Source organism: Budorcas taxicolor, chromosome 2 (assembly GCF_023091745.1).
Source record: "Budorcas taxicolor isolate Tak-1 chromosome 2, Takin1.1, whole genome shotgun sequence".
In the NCBI taxonomy this organism is placed as follows: Eukaryota; Metazoa; Chordata; class Mammalia; order Artiodactyla; family Bovidae; genus Budorcas; species Budorcas taxicolor.
Genome location: NC_068911.1, coordinates 43,726,602 through 43,746,530, shown reverse-complemented (window position 1 = coordinate 43,746,530; position 19,929 = coordinate 43,726,602). Strand labels below are relative to the sequence as shown.

Genomic DNA, 19,929 nt, shown 5'->3' with positions numbered 1-19,929 from the left:
TGCAGCACGCCAGACTTCTCTGTCCATCACCAACTCCCAGAGCTTACTAAACTCATGTCCATTGACTCAGTGATGCCATCCTACCTTCTCATTCTCTGTTGCCTTCTTCTTGTGCCTTAAATCTTTCCCAACATGAGGGTCTTTTCAAACGAATCAGCTATTAGCATCAGATGGCCAAAGTATTGGTGTTTTAGCTTCAGCATCAGTCCTTCCAATAAATATTCAGGACTGATTTCCTTTAGGATTCAATGATTTTATCTCCTTGCAGTCAAAGGAACTCTCAAGAGTCTTCTCCAACACCACAATTCAAAATCATCAATTCTTTGAGGCTCAGCTTTCCTTATAGTTCAACTCTCAAATCCATACATGACCACTGGAAAAACCATAGCTTTGACTAGATGAACCTTTGTCAGCAAAGTAATATCTCTGCTTTTTAATATACTGTCTAGGTTGGTCATAGCTTTTCTTCCAAGGAGCAAGACTTTTTTAATTTCATGGCTGCCATCAGCATCTGAAGTGATTTTGGAGCCCCTCAAAATAAAGTCTCTCACTGTTTCCATTGTTTTCCCCATCTATCTGCCATGAAGTAATGGAATGGGATGCCATGATCTTAGTTTTCTGAATGTTAAGCTTTAAGCTTTTTCACTCTCCTCTTTTATTTTCATCAAGAAGCCCTTCAGTTTTTCTTTGCTTTCTGCCATGAGTGGTGTCATTTGTGTATCTAAGGTTATTGATATTTCTCCCAGCAATCTTCATTCAAGCTTGTGTTTCATCCAGCCCAGCATTTCTCATGATGTACTCTGCATATAAGTTAAATAAGCAGGATAACAGTATAGCCTTGACATATTTATTTCCCAGTTTGGAACCAGTCTGTTGTTCCATGCCCAGTTCTAACTGTTGCTTTTTGTCCTGCATGCAGATTTCTCAGGAGGCCGGTCAGGTGGTCTGGTATATTCCCATCTCTTTAAGAATGTTCTACAATGTGTTTTGATCTACACAGTCAAAGGCTTTGGCATAGTCACTAAGGCAAAAGTTGATTTTTTCTGGAACTCTCTTGCTTTTTCAGTGATCCATCGGATGTTGCCAATTTGAACTCAGGTTCCTCTGCCTTTTCTAAATCCAGTTTGAACATCTGGAAGCTTATGGCTCATGTACTGCTGAAGCCTGGCTTGGAGACTTTTGAAGATTACTTTGCTAGCATGTGAGATGAGTGCAATTGTGCTGTAGTTGGAACAATCTTTGGCATTGCCTTTCTTTTGGATTGGAATGAAAACTGACCTTTTTCAATCCTGCGGCCACTGCTGAGTTTTCCAAATTTGCTGGCATATTGAGTGTAGCACTTTCATAGCATCATCTTTCAGGATTTGAAATAGCTCCACTGGAATTCCATCACCTCCACTAGTTTTGTTCATAGTGATGCTTTCTAAGGCCCACTTGACTTCACATTCCAAGATGTCTGGCTATAGGTGAGTGATCACACCATTGTGATTATCTTGGTCTTGAAGATCTTTTTTGTACAGTTCTGTGTATTCTTGCCACCTCTTCTTAATATCTTCTGCTTCTGTTAACTCCATACCATTTCTATTCTTTATCGAGCCCATCTTTGTATGAAATATTCCCTTGGTATCTCTAATTTTCTTGAAGAGATCTCTAGTCTTTCCCACTCTGTTGTTTTCCTCTATTTCTTTGCATTGATCACTAAGGAAGGCTTTCTTATCTCTTCTTGCTATTCTTTTGAACTCTCCACTCAGATGTTTATATCTTTCCTTTTCTCCTTTGCTTTTCACTTCTATTCTTTTCACAGCTATTTGTAAGGCCTCCACAGACAGCCATTTTGCATCAGTATAGTTTGTTTATTTATATCTTAGTAGTGTCTCACACTATGTCATATACCAAAGTTTGTTTACTCATTCCTTGGGTGAATAACACGTGGCTGTTTCCAGAATTTCACTGTTATAACTGCCCTGAATGTTTGGTAATTGATTTGTGTGTAAATGCAAGTTTTCTTTTCTCTATAAAGTGGGACTTCTGGATAAATGTGTTTTGTAAGTGTGCAATTAACTTTATAATGAACAACCAACCTTCAGAAAAGGTGTCTCAATTTTCCATTCCTACAAAAAATGCACAGAAGTTCACTTTTTCTAAATCACCACCAGCATTATTATCTGTGCATTTTTTTGTTGTTTTGTTTTCATTAGAGTTTTTTTCAACTTTAATGTGTCTAGTGATATTTCATTTTTTAATTTTGATTTTCCAAATCAAACTCAGTAATTTCACAATGAGTTTTTCATGGTGTAATTTGTCATCTGTACGTCTTCTTTGATGAATTATCTGTTCAAATTGTTTTCTAACATTTTACTTGTGCTGTTGATTTCTTTATTACAGAATTTTAAGATTTTTATATATTTATATGTAAATACAAAAAGTATATATGCAATGCATATGTATTCATATATATTTATATTCACTGGCAGGCTTTCTTGGAAGTTCAGTGGTAAAGAATCCACCTGCCAAGCAGTATATAAGGGTTTAATCTTTGGGTGGGGAAGATCCCCTGGAGAAGGAAATGGCCATCCACTTCAGTATTCTTGCCTGGGAAATCCCATGGACAGAGGAGCCTGAGGGGCTATAGTCCATGAAGTTTCAAAAGAGTCAGACATGACTTAGGGACTAAATAACAACAATATTCATTGACAGATTACAAAATCAAAGAAAGCCATTATCAAAAAATTTTACTGGCAGGATTTAAGCTGATAGAGCTGCTCAGCTACACAAGTATGCTACGTTTCATGAAAAGAGACTTGTAACAAGGAGTCTGACTCCATATTTGATGTTTGACTGTGGACAGCTTTTAAAGTACAGCGATAAATCAGTTGAAATGGCCTAGTGTAAATAAAAGGGGAACCTCTAAGACTTAAACTCATTATACAGAAACCATTTGAAAGAGAAGGGGATTTTTTTTTTTAATTGCTTTTGAACTGTGGTGTTGGAGACGATTCTTGAGAGGCCCTTGGACTGCAAGGAGATCCAACCAGTCCATTCTAAAGGAGATCAGTCCTGGGTGTTCTTTGGAAGGAATGATGCTAAAGCTGAAACTCCAGTACTTTGGCCACCTCATGCAAAGAGTTGACTCATTGGAAAAGACTCTGATGCTCAGAGGGATTGGGGGCAGGAGAAGGGGACGACAGAGGATGAAATGGCTGGATAGCATCACTGACCCGATGGACGTGAGTTTGAGTGAACTCCAGGGGTTGGTGATGAACAGGGAAGCCTGGCATGCTGCAATTCATGGGGTCGCAGAGTCGGACACGACTGAGCGACTGAACTGAACTGAACTGAACTGAGGGCCAGAAAGTGCCTTCCTCTTCTCGTCTTCCCCATTCTCCCTGCACAGACTGCTGCAGCCAGTCCTTGGGGAGCAGACTCTCGAAGCTGACACTGGTGGCTTGCGTCTGGTGGGGCTGTGTAAACAGTGAGGCCTGACGAGCCTGCCCAGACCTGTCCACCTGAAGACTCCCTGAACGCCCCCTCCTGGGGGCTGGCCTTACACAGCCCCAGGTTCAGGCTGTGGTTCACCTGGAAGAGAATGGCCATAGCTGGACCCTCCTGTAGTCAGAGGTGATGAGGGCCCCAACAGCCCTGGCCTCCCCAGGAAGACAGGAGGACCTTTGCTTTGCCTCTGGTCAAGCCTTCTGGGCTCAGAGAGTAGAGACTGGTCCAGAGGCAGCATGTTCCCACTCCCGGGGTACAAGCTGCAGGGAACAGGGACGAAGGATTCCATCCCCCCAACCACCCATCCACCCGCCCGGCACCAAGGAGCTGCACAATGCCCTGGGGCCCTTGGTTTATGTCCTTGCTTTGTCTTCCACCTTCATCCATCCCCTTTCTCCAGCTCAAATTGATTCAGAAAGCGTGGTGGGGGCTGGGGGGGACCATATAACATCCAGCTGAAGACTAGCAGGGGGGTACTCTTTCTGCCCCCTTCTGATGCCTATGTCAGAAGCTTTCTCTATCTCCTTTATGCTTTAATAAACCTTTATTACACAAAGCTCTGAGCAATCAAGCCTCATCTCTGGCCCCAGATTGAATTCTCCTCTGGAGGCCATGAATCCCAGTGTCTTTTCATTCAGCAACAACCTTTCACAAGCAAATTATTTTAAGAAAAAAAGTGGAACTCTGCTGATGTAGAAAACTCATCTCCATGCATAATTATTTTAAAGTAGTCACTTTTGCACATATGAGCTATTGTGGTTTAGTTGCCAAGTCGTGTCCCACTCTTGCAACCCCATGGGCTGTAACCTGCCAGGCTCCTCTATCCATGGAATTCTCCAGGCAAGAATACTGGAGTGATTTGCCATTTCCTTCTCCAGGGGATCTTCCTGACCCAGGAATCTAACCCAGGTCTCTTGCACTGCAGGCAAATTCTTTAGCAACAGAACTGCAAGGGAAACCCATGTATATCCAAAGAAAAATCCCCAAAGCAGGAATATTTCTATTCTTTGTATTTCATTCTCCACTTTAATAGACAGAGGTACTGAGTGATCAATATTTTAAAAACACTACCTACCCAAATCCTTTTATCAAGGGGTTTACAAAATAGAAAATAAACATTGCTCTTACTCTTGAGGCTTTAAATGTAGTAAAGAGATTCTTACATGATTAAAATATGCATAACTCAGAGAAGGGTGCACTACTTACAGAATATGAGGAAGTTACAAAGTTAATGAAATATTCCTGGACATGTGGTTGGAGGATGGGAATAAAAGGTTCTCTGGTAATGAAGTCTGCTTGAAAGGTAGCACTGGCAGAATGAAACGGCATCATTATTTTTAATAGCTAAAGAGTAGAAATATCCAGATGCTCATCCAGCTAAACACTGGATCAATAAACTGTTATATCCATAAAATGAAATATTATTATGCTAACTAATAAAACAGATTTCTGACAGAAGTACAATGTGGCTGATATTATATTTACCTACATATTTCACTGAAACAAATATAATATTTTACTAAAGAAAAGAAGCGTGACAGGAAAATAAATAATATATTGCATGCTTCTGTTTGTATTCAATACCAAGAATAGGAAACCACACAGACTCAGAATGCAGACTAGGGGTTTCGGGGGTGGGAGAGGTTTCAGAGATGAGCAAGTGCTAATAGATATAGTTTTCTTATGAGACTGATGAACATTTTCTGAATTCAGATGCTGGTGATAACTGAACAACCTTGAAAATATAATAAAAAGAAAACAAAGACAAAAAGTGTATACATTAGAAGGGTGAATTTTATGGTATATGTATTGCATTTCAATATTAAATAAAATACAGTAGAAATACAATTAAATTCCTAAATGAGGTATGAAGGATAAAGTTTAAAAAACACAATGAACAATCCAAAGGCACTGGGAGTGATTGAGGGAGATCTTTTTGAGTTTCATTAGGTTTCCTTTTGTATTAGAGAAGAAGGAGATTCAGGGTAACTGTAAAACAGTCCTACAAAGAATTCACACTATCCTTCTTACCATAGAGCAATTTGGTGACAATAGTGAAGCACAAAAGCTCAGCTTTTGCCAAGCTGTTTATGAGTTCACAACAGAGTATACATATACAGAAGCAGGAAAATAATAAATAAAAGTGTATGAGCTTTAACTTCAGGGAGTTAAATCCCAGTGTACCCGGTAAAATAAAAGGCTGTCTGCCTATTGTTCAGCTACCCAAGACGTCATCCCAGGTAGGATTCCAGTTCCTAACTTAAAGAATGTAAGATAAAATATTTAACTTTCAGAGGAAAAAAAATTATGTGAAACATTTTATGCTAGCTTACCATTAAAACCTGCATTTAATGACTAGAAAGACGCAGAGAGTCAGACATGACTGAGTGACTGAACTGAACTGAGTCATATATTAATAACTAGAAATAATATTGGGCAAGTGTATACAGAAATTGAAGGTATGTTTTGTTTTAAAAGGGAACCCTCTTACACTGTTGGTGGGAATGCAAACTAGTACAGCCACTATGGAGAACAGTGTGGAGATTTCTTAAAGAATTGCAAATAGAGCTGCCTTATGGCCCAGCAATCCCACTGCTGGGCATACACACTGAGGAAACCAGAATTGAAAGAGACACATGTACCCCAATATTCAGTGCAGCACTGTTTATAATAGCCAGGACATGGAAACAACCTAGATGTCCATCAGCAGATGAATGGATAAGAAAGCTGTGGTACATATACACAATGGAGTATTATGCAGCCATTAAAAAAATACATTTAAGGAAACAATTCCATTCACCATTGCAATGAAAAGAATAAAATACTTAGGAATATATCTACCTAAAGAAACTAAAGACCTATATATAGAAAACTATAAAACACTGATGAAAGAAATCAAAGAGGACACTAATAGATGGAGAAATATACCATGTTCATGGATTGGAAGAATCAACATAGTGAAAATGAGTATACTACGCAAAGCAATTTACAAATTCACTGCAATCTCTATCAAGCTACCAGCCATATTTTTCACAGAACTAGAACAAATAATTTCAAGATTTGTATGGAAATACAAAAAACCTCGAATAGCCAAAGCAATCTTGAGAAAGAAGAATGGAAATGGAGGAATCAACCTGCCTGACTTCAGGCTCTACTACAAAGCCACAGTCATCAAGACAGTATGTACTGGCACAAAGACAGACATATAGATCAATGGAACAAAATAGAAAGCCCAGAGATAAATCCACACACCTATGGACACCTTATCTTTGACAAAGGAGGCAAGAATATGCAATGGAGTAAAGACAATCTCTTTAACAAGTGGTGCTGGGAAAACTGGTCAACCACTTGTAAAACAATGAAACTAGGTCACTTTCTAACACCGCACACGAAAATAAACTCAAAATGGATTAAAGATCTAAATGTAAGACCAGAAACTATAAAACTCCTAGAGGAGAATATAGGCATAACACTCTACGACATAAATCACAGCAGGATCCTCTATGATCCACCTCCCAGAATGCTGGAAATAAAAGCAAAAATAAACAAATGGGATCTAATTAAAATTAAAAGCTTCTGCACAACAAAGGAAAATATAAGCAAGGTGAAAAGACAGCCTTCTGAATGGGAGAAAATAATAGCAAATGAAGCAACTGACAAACAACTAATCTCAAAAATATACAAGCAACTTATGCAACTCAATTCCAGAAAAATAAACAACCCAATCAAAAAATGGGCCAAAGAACTAAATAGACATTTCTCCAAAGAAGACATATGGATGGCTAACAAACACATGAAAAGATGCTCAACATCACTCATTATTAGAGAAATGCAAATCAAAACCACAATGAGGTACCACTTCACACCAGTCAGAATGGCTGCGATCCAAAAATCTGCAAGCAATAAATGCTGGAGAGGGTGTGGAGAAAAGGGAACCCTCCTATACTGTTGGTGGGAATGCAAACTAGTACAACCACTATGGAAAGCAGTGTGGAGATTCCTTAAAAAATTGCAATTAGAACTGCCATATGACCCAGCAATCCCACTGCTGGGCATACACACCGAGGAAACCAGAATCAAAAGAGACACATGTACCCCAATGTTCATCACAGCACTGTTTATAATAGGCAGGACATGGAACAACCTAGATGTCCATCAGCAGATGAATGGATAAGAAAGCTGTGGAACATATACACAATGGGGTATTACTCAGCCATTAAAAAGAATACATTTGAATCAGCTCTGATGAGATGGATGAAACTGGAGCCGATTATACAGAGTGAAGTAAGCCAGAAAGAAAAACACCAATACAGTATATTGACACATATATATGGAATTTAGAAAGATGGCAATGATGACCCTGTATGCGACAGCAAAAAAGACACAGATGTGTATAGCGGACTTTTGGACTCAGAAGGAGAGGGAGAGGGTGGGATGCTTTGGGAGAATGGCATTGAAACATGCATACTATCATGTAAGAATCAAATCACCTGTCTATGTCCGATGCAAGATACAGCATGCTTGGGGCTGGTGCATGGGGATGACCCAGAGGGATGTTGTGGGGAGGGAGGTGGGAGGGGGGTACATGTTTGGGATGGCATGTACACCCGTGGTGGATTCATGTCCATGTATGGCAAAACCAATACAGTATTGTAAAGTATAATAAAGCAAAAATAAAAATTTAAAAAAAAGAATACATTTGAATCAGTTCTAATGAGATGGATGAAACTCGAGCCGATTATACAGAGTGAAGTAAGCCAGAAAGAAAAACACCAATAAAAAAAAAAAAAAGAAAAACACCAATACAGTATACTGACACATATATATGGAATTTAGAATGATGGTAATGATGACCCTGGATGTATAGATGTATAGAACGGACTTTTGGACTCTGAGGGAGAGGGAGAGGGTGGGATGATTTGGGAGAATGGCATTGAAACATGTATACTATCATGTAAGAAACGAAGCACCAGTCTATGTTTGATACAGGATACAGGATGCTTGGGGCTGGTGCATGGGGATGATCCAGAGAGATGATATGGGGTGGGAGGTGGGAGGGGGATTCAGGATTGGGAGCTTATATACACCCGTGGTGGATTCATGTCAATGTATGGCAAAACCAATACAGTATTGTAAAGTAAAATAAAGTAAAAATAAAATTTTAAAAAAATTAAAAAAAATTTCGTGTAGGTACCATAATAAAAATAAAAATGGACAAATTCATCTCCATGTGAACCATGAGCATGTATACTTAGATAGGTAAAAAGAAAAGCTTAATTACTTGCATTCTATTCTCATATATATTAAAATATATACACATGATCACACATAAATATACACATATAGCAAGGTATATGTTGTTTAGAAGTATTTATTGTTCCTGTACTCATTTCTATTTTATAATCTAGAAAAGTTATTAAAAAGATAAATGGATGCAAATGTATGTGATTCTGTTATTTTCACTTATTTTTGTCTCTTTTATTCTGTTCATCAATATATTCATCCTTAACAACAACCATTCCACAAATAGATAATGAGCATTGTGGGAAAGCAGTAAAAATATCTCTAGAAAACTAGATCAATAATAATTATTTTACATCTCAGAAAATACTAAACACAACATAGACTAAAAGCTGTAGCAATTATTTTTTTATTATTATTATTTCTTGTCCTTGATATAATCACTATTACTGGAACTAAGGCAAAGACTCTTAAACCAATCATGCTTTCTTGAGAAACAGAAAAAATGTAATCATTTTTTAAATCATATTTTGTATCCAGGTAAATATTTTCCAGCATGAGGATGCTTAGTCCTTAGATCTCACAGCCTGGTCTAACACTGGTGTTTCTTCCATATTTTTTTTTAATGTTTTTATTTTACAATACTGTATTGGTTTTGCCATACATAAACATGAGTCCGCCATGGGTGTACATAAGTTACCACTCCTGAACCCCCCCTCCCACCTCCCTCTCCCTACCATCCCCCTCCCTACCATCCCTCTGGGTTATCCCAGTGCACCAGCCCCAAGCACCCTGTATCCTGCATTGAACCTAGACTGGCGATTCATTTCTTACCTGATAGTATACATGTTTCAATGCTGTTCTCCCAAATCATCCCACCCTCTCCCTCTCCCTCTCCCAGAGTCAAAAAGTCTGTTCTGTACATCTGTGTTTCTTTTGCTGTCTCGCATACAGGGTTATCGTTACCATCTTTCTAAATTCCATATATATGTGTTAGTATACTGTATTGGTGTTTTTCTTTCTGGTTTACTTCACTCTGTATAATCGGCTCCAGTTTCATCCACCTCATTAGAACTGATTCAAATGTATTCTTTCTGATGGCTGAGTAATACTCCATTGTATATATGTTCCACAACTTTCTTATCCATTCATTTGCTGATGAACATCTAGGTTGCTTCCATGTCCTAGCTATTATAAACTGTGCTATTTTGAAGAGGTAAATGTGAGTTAAATTTATCAAAAGCTCCTCCTTGAGACAAGAAAAGCAATGCTCAGAGATGAGCTTGTATAAACTAAAATAACCTACTCATGAATGACATCTACATTTAAGGGGAAACAGTGGAAACAGTGGCTGACTTTATTTTGGGGGGCTCCAAAATCACTGAAGATGGTGATTGCAGCCATGAAATTTAAAAATGCATACTCCTTGGAAGGAAAGTTATGACCAAACTAGATAGCATTTTAAAAAGCAGAGACATCACTTTGCCAACAAAGGTCTGTCTAGTCAAGGTTATGGTTTTTCCAGTAGTCATGTACAGATGTGACAGTTGGACTGTAAAGAAAGCTGAGTGCCAAAGAATTGATGCTTTTGAACTGCGGTGTTGGGGAAGACTCTTTAGAGTCCCTCAGACTGCAAGGAGATCCAACCAGTCCATCCTAAAGGATATCAGTCCTGGGTGTTCATTGGAAGGACTGATGTTGAAGCTGAAACTCCAGTACTCTGGCCACCTGATGCTAAGAGCTGACTCATTTGAAAAGACCCTGATGCTGGGAAAGATTGAAGGCAGGAGGAGAAGGAGAAGACAGAGGATGAGATGGTTGGATGGAATCACTGATTCAATGAACATGAGTTTGGATAAACTCTGGGAGTTGGTGACAGACAGGGAGGCCTGGCATGCTGCATTCCATGAGTTTGCAAAGAGCCAGACATGACTGAGCAACTGAACTGAACTGAACTGAACAGATAGCGATCTACCTTTAAACAGTGGATATCCATGATCTAGATTATTTTGTAATTATGAAAACACAAATACAAACAAAAATCACCTTCCTTTTTATGATATTTTGCAGTTGTGCAGAAATGTTCCACATCCGTGTATCATTTTCTTGATCATTTTCTAAAAGTTTACATCAGAATAAAGAAGGATGGATAGAGGGAATTGCTCCTCTCTGACTGAACTCATTTTCTTGGGAATTACTGAAAACACTGAGAATAAGATGGCTCTTTTTACCATGGTTCTACTTGTTTATTTTATTAACCTTCTGGCAAACCTTGGAATGATAACCCTGATTACGATGGATCCCCAGCTGCACACATCCATGTATTTTGCCTTAGCCACCTCTCCTTCTGTGACCTCTGCTATTCCACAGCAATTGTTCCCAAGATGATGGTGGACCAATTTTCCAAGAACAAGTCAGTGGCTGTGCTCTGCAGTTCTTTGCCTTCTGTATCTCTATAAATTCTGAATCTCTTCTGCTGGCAGTGATGGCCTATGACTGGTACAAGGCCATCAGCAGCCCCTTGCGCTATGTGGTCAGCATGTCCAGCAGGGTGTGCTCCCTGCTCGTGGCTGGGGTTTACTTGGTGGGAATGGCAGATGCTCTGATACACACGACATTAGCATTCCGCTTATGTTTCTGTGGGTCAAATCAGATTAGCCATTTCTTCTGTGATTTAGCTCCACTTTTCCTCCTTTCCTTCTCTGATATACAGGTCAATGAGTTGGTGTTATTCATTATTTTTACCTTCATTGCACTGAGAACCATTTCAGAGTCCTTGTCTCTTATTGTTATACTACCTTTTCAGTCTTGAAGATCCACTCTGTTGAGGGGAGGTTCAAAGCTTTTTCCACCTGCACCTCCCACCTAACTGCAGTGGCAGTTTTCCAGGGAACTATGCTCTTTATATTTTTCAGGCCGAATTCATCCTAATTCTCTAGATCAAGACAAGATGACTTCATTGTTTGACACTTTTGTGACTCCAATGTTAAACCCTATGATTTACAGTATAAGGAATAAAGATGTGAAACAGGCTCTGGAAAAAGTGAAACTTAAAAGGTGAGGCTAAAAGTTTATATTTCACACACATAGACACATTTGGGGTTTTGTATTTCTAGAATTATATTGCATCATACAAGAGAACCAGAAATTTCCCAAAGCTTACAATGTTATAAATGAGCATTTGTTGTGTAGCCCAAATTTTAGAAATTCTACAGTCTCCAAATACAACATGCTCGTATGTATCAAGAATTTATATATGGCTCCTCCACTTTGTTGAAAACTTTCTGGAATTTTCTAACTTGATCAAATATCATTGGTTTATTCTTTCATCCAACCAACATTTCGATTTGCCTGAAGATTTGTTATGTGCTTCCTGAGAGATTTTTGAACATTCTTTATATTTTATGGGACATACTGTAGTTTCTGTACTAATGAATATAAGCTAGTGTCACCAACAAGCAATAACTAACTAAGCAGGTAAGTAACTCAATAGAAGCCTAACAATTGTGAAATAAAATATTGAGTGTTATGAATCCAAAGCAAAATCTAAAACTAATATGTCTTTGGATAGATATATTCAGTTACAAATCTAAAAATTATTCAAGTAGTAAATGAAACAATATTAGTCAGGGAATCTGATAATTAAATGATCTATAAGGTGGACAAGCTCATGTATTTTAGAAGTAAAGAAGCCTTATTTGCCAAAACATGGAAGAACCATGAAGTCATTACTCTAAGTGAAGTCAGACAGTGAAAGATAACTACTGTATTGTCTCACATGCATGTTAAATACAAAAGGATTAATTTATAGGAATACAGAGTATATGGATTGCTTCCAAGGTCTGGTAGGTGGAAGAAGTTTGAAATATTTGTCAAAGTGTACAACTTTTCTGTTGTATGATGAAAAAGTTCTGGGTCTCTAATGTATACTATGACTTCAGTTAACAATTCTGTATTTTAAACTTTAAATTTTCTAGAAAAGTAGATCTTAACTGTCCTCATTATACACACACTCCAAATGGTAACTATGTGAATTCATGAATGTGTTGACTAATCTTATGTGGTGATCATGTCACAATGCATTCTCAGTCACTTCAGTCATGCCCAACTCTTTGAGATCCCATGGGCTGTGGTCTGTTAGACTCCTCTGTCCATGGGGATTCTCCAGGCAAAATACTGGAGTGGGTTGCAATGCCCTCCTCCAGGGGATCTTTCGGACCCAAGAATTGAAACAATGTCTCTACGTCTCCTCTATTGGAAGGCAAGATCTTTGCCACTTGCACCACCTATGAAGCCCAGCCATATTGTACACATGTGTCTAATCCTCACTATGTACACCTTATACATGCTAATTGTTATTTTGTCTGAATAAAGCTTAAAAAAAAGAAAAAGAAAATTTAGAGGGCAGTGGAAAGGACCTTGATAAAGTATATCAATGGGCTCTCATTATCAATTATCAATATTTTCATCACTATCTCCATGACAATTTCTTTCTCTTCTTTCCTCTTCTTGACCCTTATTGAATGTCCTCCTTATCTCTTTGTCATTCACAATCATCTACTTAAAGCATTATTTTATTTCACCTTTTCTGTGAGAAATCGACTCCATTATCCAAAAAAACTCCATGTTGTCTAGATCACAATGGAGGAATAAACAAATACATAATAAACTGAAAACACTAGATAACATTTTTGAGTATTAAATTTATCTCAGTGGCAAAATCAACAGAGGGATAACATTAACATATAAAGTATTTGCATATACTTAACAGATTTTTTGGAAGATACATAAAGTGGTGTGGATACTAATATAATGGATTGATGAAGACATTCATATTAATTACACTAGGAGTAAAGAGCTATAAGTTCTTTTTTTTTAAATTTACTTTGCTTTAAAATACGGTATTGGTTTTGCAATACATTGACATGAATCCACCACGGGTGTACATGAGTTCCCATACATGAACCCTCCTCCCACCTCCCACCCCATATCATCTCTCTGAATTATCCCCGTGCACCAGCCCCAAGCATCCTGTATCCTGCATAGAACAGAGACTCGCAATTCATTTCTTACATGATAGTATACATATTTCAATGCCATTCTTCCAAATCATCCCACCCTCTCCCTCTCCCTGAGTCCAAAAGTCCGCTCTACACATCTGCGTCTCTTTTGCTGTCTCGCATCCAGGGTCATCATTACCATCTTTCTAAATTCCGTATATATGTGTCAGTATACTGTATTGGTGTTTTTCTTTCTGGCTTACTTCACTCTGTATAATCGGCTCCAGTTTCATCCATCTCATTAGAACTGATTCAAATGTATTATTTTTAATGACTGTGTAATACTCCATTGTGTATATGTACCACAGCTTTCTTATCCATCCATCTGCTGATTGACATCTAGGTTGTTTCCATGTCCTGGTTATTATAAACAGTGCTGCAATGAACATTGGGGTATATGTGTCTTTCTATTCTGGTTTCCTCAGTGTGTATGCCCAGCAGTGGGATTGCTGGGTCATAAGGCAGTTCTATTTCCAGTTTTTTAAGGAATCTCCACACTGTTCTCCATAGTGGCTCTACTAGTTTGCATTCCCACCAACAGTGTAAGAGGATTCCCTTTTCTCCACACCCTCTCCAGCATTTATTGCTTGCAGACTTTTTGGATTGCAGCCATTCTGACTGGTGTGAAGTGGTACCTCATTGTGGTATTTGACTATTTTATTTGCTTTTTTCCCTTATTTATTGAAGGCTAGAGCATTAACTATGTTCCTTATGAAAGTGTGAATTTGACCATATATTTGAAAAATCTCTTAAAACAGAAAAGCATTCTTAATCATTCATTAAAATTGTAAAAGATAAAAGCCACTGAAGTTCTTAGGTTTTCTCACTGCCATTGTAAAATACCCTTATGAGAAAATGTCTTAGAATGGCAATAAAGCCTAAAAAATGTCTCTGTTACACACAGTGGTATTTGTGAGACATTATGACATGTTAGGAAAAGGTCTCATGGTGAATGAAGAGCCACAGAGAATTCTTACTTTAGATGAAAGTTTTAAAAGTCTAACTCTAGAGTATTTCATTAATTCACCTAAATTCTTTTGGAATTGTTGCTTATAGGCAACATTATGGCAGAAAACCTCTGAAATATAATAAAGTCCAAACAAAATAGGATGTCATCATGTTGCCATGAATAACACATTTCCATCTACATAAGAGAAATTTATTATTGCATCTAAAGAATTGTTTTATCTAAGTATTAACCCATTTTATTATATCTAATATTGTCATATAAAAAAGTAAAAAAAAAAATTCATCCCATTAAACGGAAGAACAAAAATAGAATTGACTGATTCTACTTTTCCCAGAAATTGTCTGCTTGAGTAACAAATTATGAAAATATATTTTAAGTAATTTATAACTAAAAAGTTTGAGCAAGAATGTATAATACTATTCTATCAGGATTCTGCAAAATAAGGAAACTCCACTAAAAATTTTGGTGTATTTTAGTCTGTTTGCCAAAGAATGCTCAAGTTGAGTTCAGTTCAGTCGCTCAGTCGTGTCCGACTCTTCGCGACCCCATGAATCGTAGCACACCAGGCCTCCCTGTCCATCACCATCTCCCGGAGTTCACTCAGACTCACTTCCATCGAGTCCGTGATGCCATCCAGCCATCTCATCCTCTGTCGTCCCCTTCTCTTCCTGCCCCCAATCCCTCCCAGCATCAGAGTCTTTTCCAATGAGTTAACTCTTCGCATGAGGTGTCCAAAGTACTGGAGCTTCAGCTTTATTAGTATAATTCCTTCCAAAGAAACCCCAGGGCTGATCTCCTTCAGAATGGACTGATTGGATCTCCTTGCAGTCCAAGGGACCCTCAAGAGTCTTCTCCAACACCATGGTTCAAACGCATCAATTCTTCGGCGCTCAGCCTTCTTCACAGTCCAACTTTCACATCCATACATGACCACAGGAAAAACCATAGCCTTGACTAGACGGACCTCACTCAGCAAAGGAATGTCTCTGCTTTTCAATATGCTGTCTAAGTTGGTCATAATTTTTCTTCCAAGGAGTAAGCGTCTTTTAATTTCGTGGCTGCAGTCACCATCTGCAGTGAGTTTGGAGCCTAAAAATATAAAGTCTGACACTGTTTTCACTGTTTCCCCATCTATTTCCCATGAAGTGATGGGACCAGATGCCATGATCTTTGTTTTCTGAATGTTGAGCTTTAAGCCAACTTTTTCACTCTCCTCTTTCACTTTCATCAAGAGGCTTTTTAGCTCCTCTTCACTTTCTGCCATAAGGGTGGTATCATCTGCATATCTGAGGTTATTGATCTTTCTCCTGGCAATCTTGATTCCAGCTTGTGTTTCTTCCAGTCCAGCGTTTCTCATGATGTACTCTGCATAGAAGTTAAATAAGCAGGGTGACAGGGTGACAATATACAGCCTTGACATACTCCTTTTCCTATTTGGAACCATTCTGTTGTTCTATGTCCACTTCTAACTGTTGCTTCCTGACATGCATACAGATTTCTCAAAAAGGCAGGTCAGGTGATCTGGTATTCCCATCTCTTTCAGAATTTTCCACAGTTTATTGTGATCCACACAGTCAAAGACTTTGGCATAGTCAATGCAGCAGAAATAGATATTTTTCTGGAACTCTCTTGCTTTTTCCATGATCCGGTGGATGTTGAGAATTTGACCTCCGGTTCCTCTGCCTTTTCTAAAACCATCTTGAACATCAGGGAGTTCACGGTTCACATATTGCTAAAGTCTGGCTTGGAGAATTCTGATCATTACTTTACTAGTGTATGTGATGAGTGCAATTGTGTGGTAGTTTGAGCATTCTTTGGCATTATCTTTCTTTGGAATTGGAATGAAAACTGACATTTTCCAGTCCTGTGGCCACTGCTGAGTTTTCCAAACTTGCTGGCATATTGAGTGCAGAACTTTCACAGCATCATCTTTCAGGATTTGAAACAGCTCAACTGGAATTCTATCACCTCCACTAGATTTGTTCATAAACTACCACACAATTGCACTCATCACACACACTAGTAAAGTAATACTCAAAATTCTGCAAGCCAGGGTTCAGCAGTACATGAACTGTGAAATTACAGATGTTCAACCTGTTTTAAGAAAAGGCAGAGGAATCAGAGATCAAATTCCCAACATCCACTGGGTCATGGAAAATGCAAGTGAGTTCCAGAAAAACATCTATTTCTGCTTTATTGACTATGCCAAAGCCTTTGACTGTGTGGATCACAATAAACTGTGGAAAATTCTGAAAGAGATGGGAATACCAGATCACCTGACCTGCCTCTTGAGAAACCTGTATGAAGGTCAGGAAACAACAGTTAGAACTGGACATGGAACAATACACTGATTGCAAATAGGAAAAGGAGTATTTCAAGGCTGTATATTGTCACCCTGCTTATTTAACTTACATGAAGAGTACCTCATGAGAAATGCTGGGCTGGAAGAAAAAGCTGGAATCAAGATTGCCAGGAGAAAGATCAATAACCTCAGATATGCAGATGACACAACCCTTATGGCAAAAAGTGAAGAGGAACTATAAAACTTCTTGAGGAAAGTGAAAGTGGACAGTGAAAAAGTTGGCTTAAAGCTCAACATTCAGAAAACGAAGATCATGGCATCTGGTCCCATCACTTCATGGCAGGTAGATGGGGAAACAGTGGAGACAGTGTCAGACTTTATTTTTTTGGGCTCCAAAATCACTACAGATGGTGACTGCAGCCATGAAATTAAAAGATGCTTACTCCTGGGAAGGAAAGTTATCACCAACCTTGATAGTATATTGAAAACCAAAGATATTATTTTGCCAAGAACGGTTCATCTAGTCAAGGCTATGTTTTTTCCAGTTGTCATGTATAGATGTGAGAGTTGGATGGTGAAGAAAGCTGAACGCCAAAGAACTGATGCTTTTGAACTGTAATGTTGGAGAATACTCTTGAGAAGCCCTTGGACTGCAAGGCGATCCAATCTGTCCATCCTAAAGGAGATCAGTCCTGGGTGTTCATTGGAAGGAAAAATGCTGAGGCTGAAATTCCAATCCTTTGGACACCTCATGCAAAGAGTTGACTCATTGGAAAAGACCCTGATGCTGGGAGGGATTGGGGGCAGAAGGAGAAGCGGACAACAGAGGATGAGATGGCTGGATAGCATCACCGACTCGACGGACATGATTTTGGGTGAACTCCGGGAGTTGATGATGGACAGGAAGGTCTGGCGTTCTGTGATTCATGGGGTTGCAAAGCGTCAAACACGACAGAGTGACTGAACTGAACTGAACTGTGTCTGTCTATATCAGCTCTCATCTGTATATTTCCCTTCTTAGTACCTCTACCTCACATTTTTTTTATCATACCCATAACAATGATGGGTAGCAAATATTGTATAAACGCAACATTATCAATGACACTGCACCAGGCTAATACTATAGGCAAGTTCCCATATCCTGACCCCTTCATCCTTGCCACTTGAATACTTAAGTAGAACTATAATGTAACAATAGTAGATAACAGATTTCCCTGTAGCTCAGGTGGTAAAGAATCTGCCTGCAATTCAGGAGACCCAGGTTTGGTCCCTGAGTCAGGAATATACCCGGGAGAAGGAAACGGTAACCCATTCTAGTACACTTGCCTCGAGAATCCTATGGGCAGAGGAGTCTCATGGGTTACAGTGCATGGGATTGCCATGAGTCGGACATGACTGAGTGATTTTCTCTCTCTTTCTTTAGTCATAGATATCACTGTATGTCTAAGGCAGAGAACATATGGGTCATAGTTTGTATAGCTACATTCATAAAAAAAAATAATGTTCAATAATCCAATAAGTACAAAATTCTATGATAAACACAGAAGCAGCAACTTTCAACCTTCCTGGAGACCTCTGGCTTTAGACATGTGCTATGAACCAGGTAGCAATGCCATTCTGAACTTAGTACATCATTATTTTTTTCTGACCCTCAGATTCCCTATGTAAGATAGAAACTTCAACTAGAATATCTCCAAGTTCCTTTCCAGATGATACAATCTGTCTCTATAAAATATGACCCTCCTGCTCTGTAAATCCATCCCAGTATTGGAAAAGATTTGAAAACCATTTTAAAAAATACAGGGAGTTACTTCATGTTCAAATTAGTAATTGGACTCTATGTGTAGGCTGTTTTAACCTTAAATAGTTGTGGCATGAAGCCATCTAAATAGTATTAGATTCAGAAGACCAAACACTTTCAAACATAACTTTTGTGTGGCCTGTTATTCCAATTCAGGAATCTAATAGGCTGCTCATAGGAGTGGTTATTTACATTTATTAGCCCTCCAGTAAGCACAATAGATATTAAAAGTTGTTGTTTTTGTTCTGTTGCTAAGTCCTGCTGACTCTTTGTCACCCCAGGGACTGCAGCAGAAACTTTTCTTCCTCCTGTGCCCGTGGAGGGACACCAGGGCTCCCCATCCCTCACTCTCCAAGAATTTTCCCAAGTTCATGCCCATTGAACCAGTGATGCTATCCAACCATCTCATCCTCTGCCACCCTCTTCTCCTTTTGGCTTCAATCTTTCTCAGCACCAGGGTCTTTTTCAATGAATCAACTATTCTCATCAGGTGGCCAAAGTAGTGGAGCTTCAGCTTCAGTATCAGTCCTTCCAATGAATATTCAGGGTTGATTTCCTTTAGGATGTACTGGTTGTATCTTCTTGACATCCAAGGGACTCTAAAGAGTGTTCTCCAGCACCACAATTTGAAAGCATCAATAACCTCACAGATGCAGAGGGTATGACTCTAATGACAGAAAGTGTAGAGAAACTAAAGAGTTTCTTAATGGGTGAAAGAAGAGAGTGAAGAAGTTGGCTTAAAACTCAACTTTAAAAAAACTAAGACCATGGTATCTGGTCCCATTACTGCATGGCAAATATGTTTATCACTGCTCTCAAGCTTCCCCTGTATCACAAAAGCAATCATGAAAATACAAAAATAAATAGTGTGTCCAGCTCCAATGAAACTTCATAGATCAAGTATACTGACTGCCCTTCTAGATTAGATAGATAACTGTATGTAAGTTTGTACCTAGGAAAACTAAACAACTATTAGGATGAATAAACTATCTTGACATACATAAGTACAGAGAAATTTCATATACCAAGAAAAAAATTGAATGAAAGAAGTTGCATATAAAAT

At 38.6% G+C, this 19,929-nt stretch overlaps 1 pseudogene; it reads left to right on the top strand.

The window, feature by feature from the left end:
* Positions 1–10,878: 10,878 nt before the first annotated feature.
* LOC128043299 (olfactory receptor 5W2-like) lies at positions 10,879–11,794 on the top strand (annotated as a pseudogene).
* Positions 11,795–19,929: the final 8,135 nt, after the last annotated feature.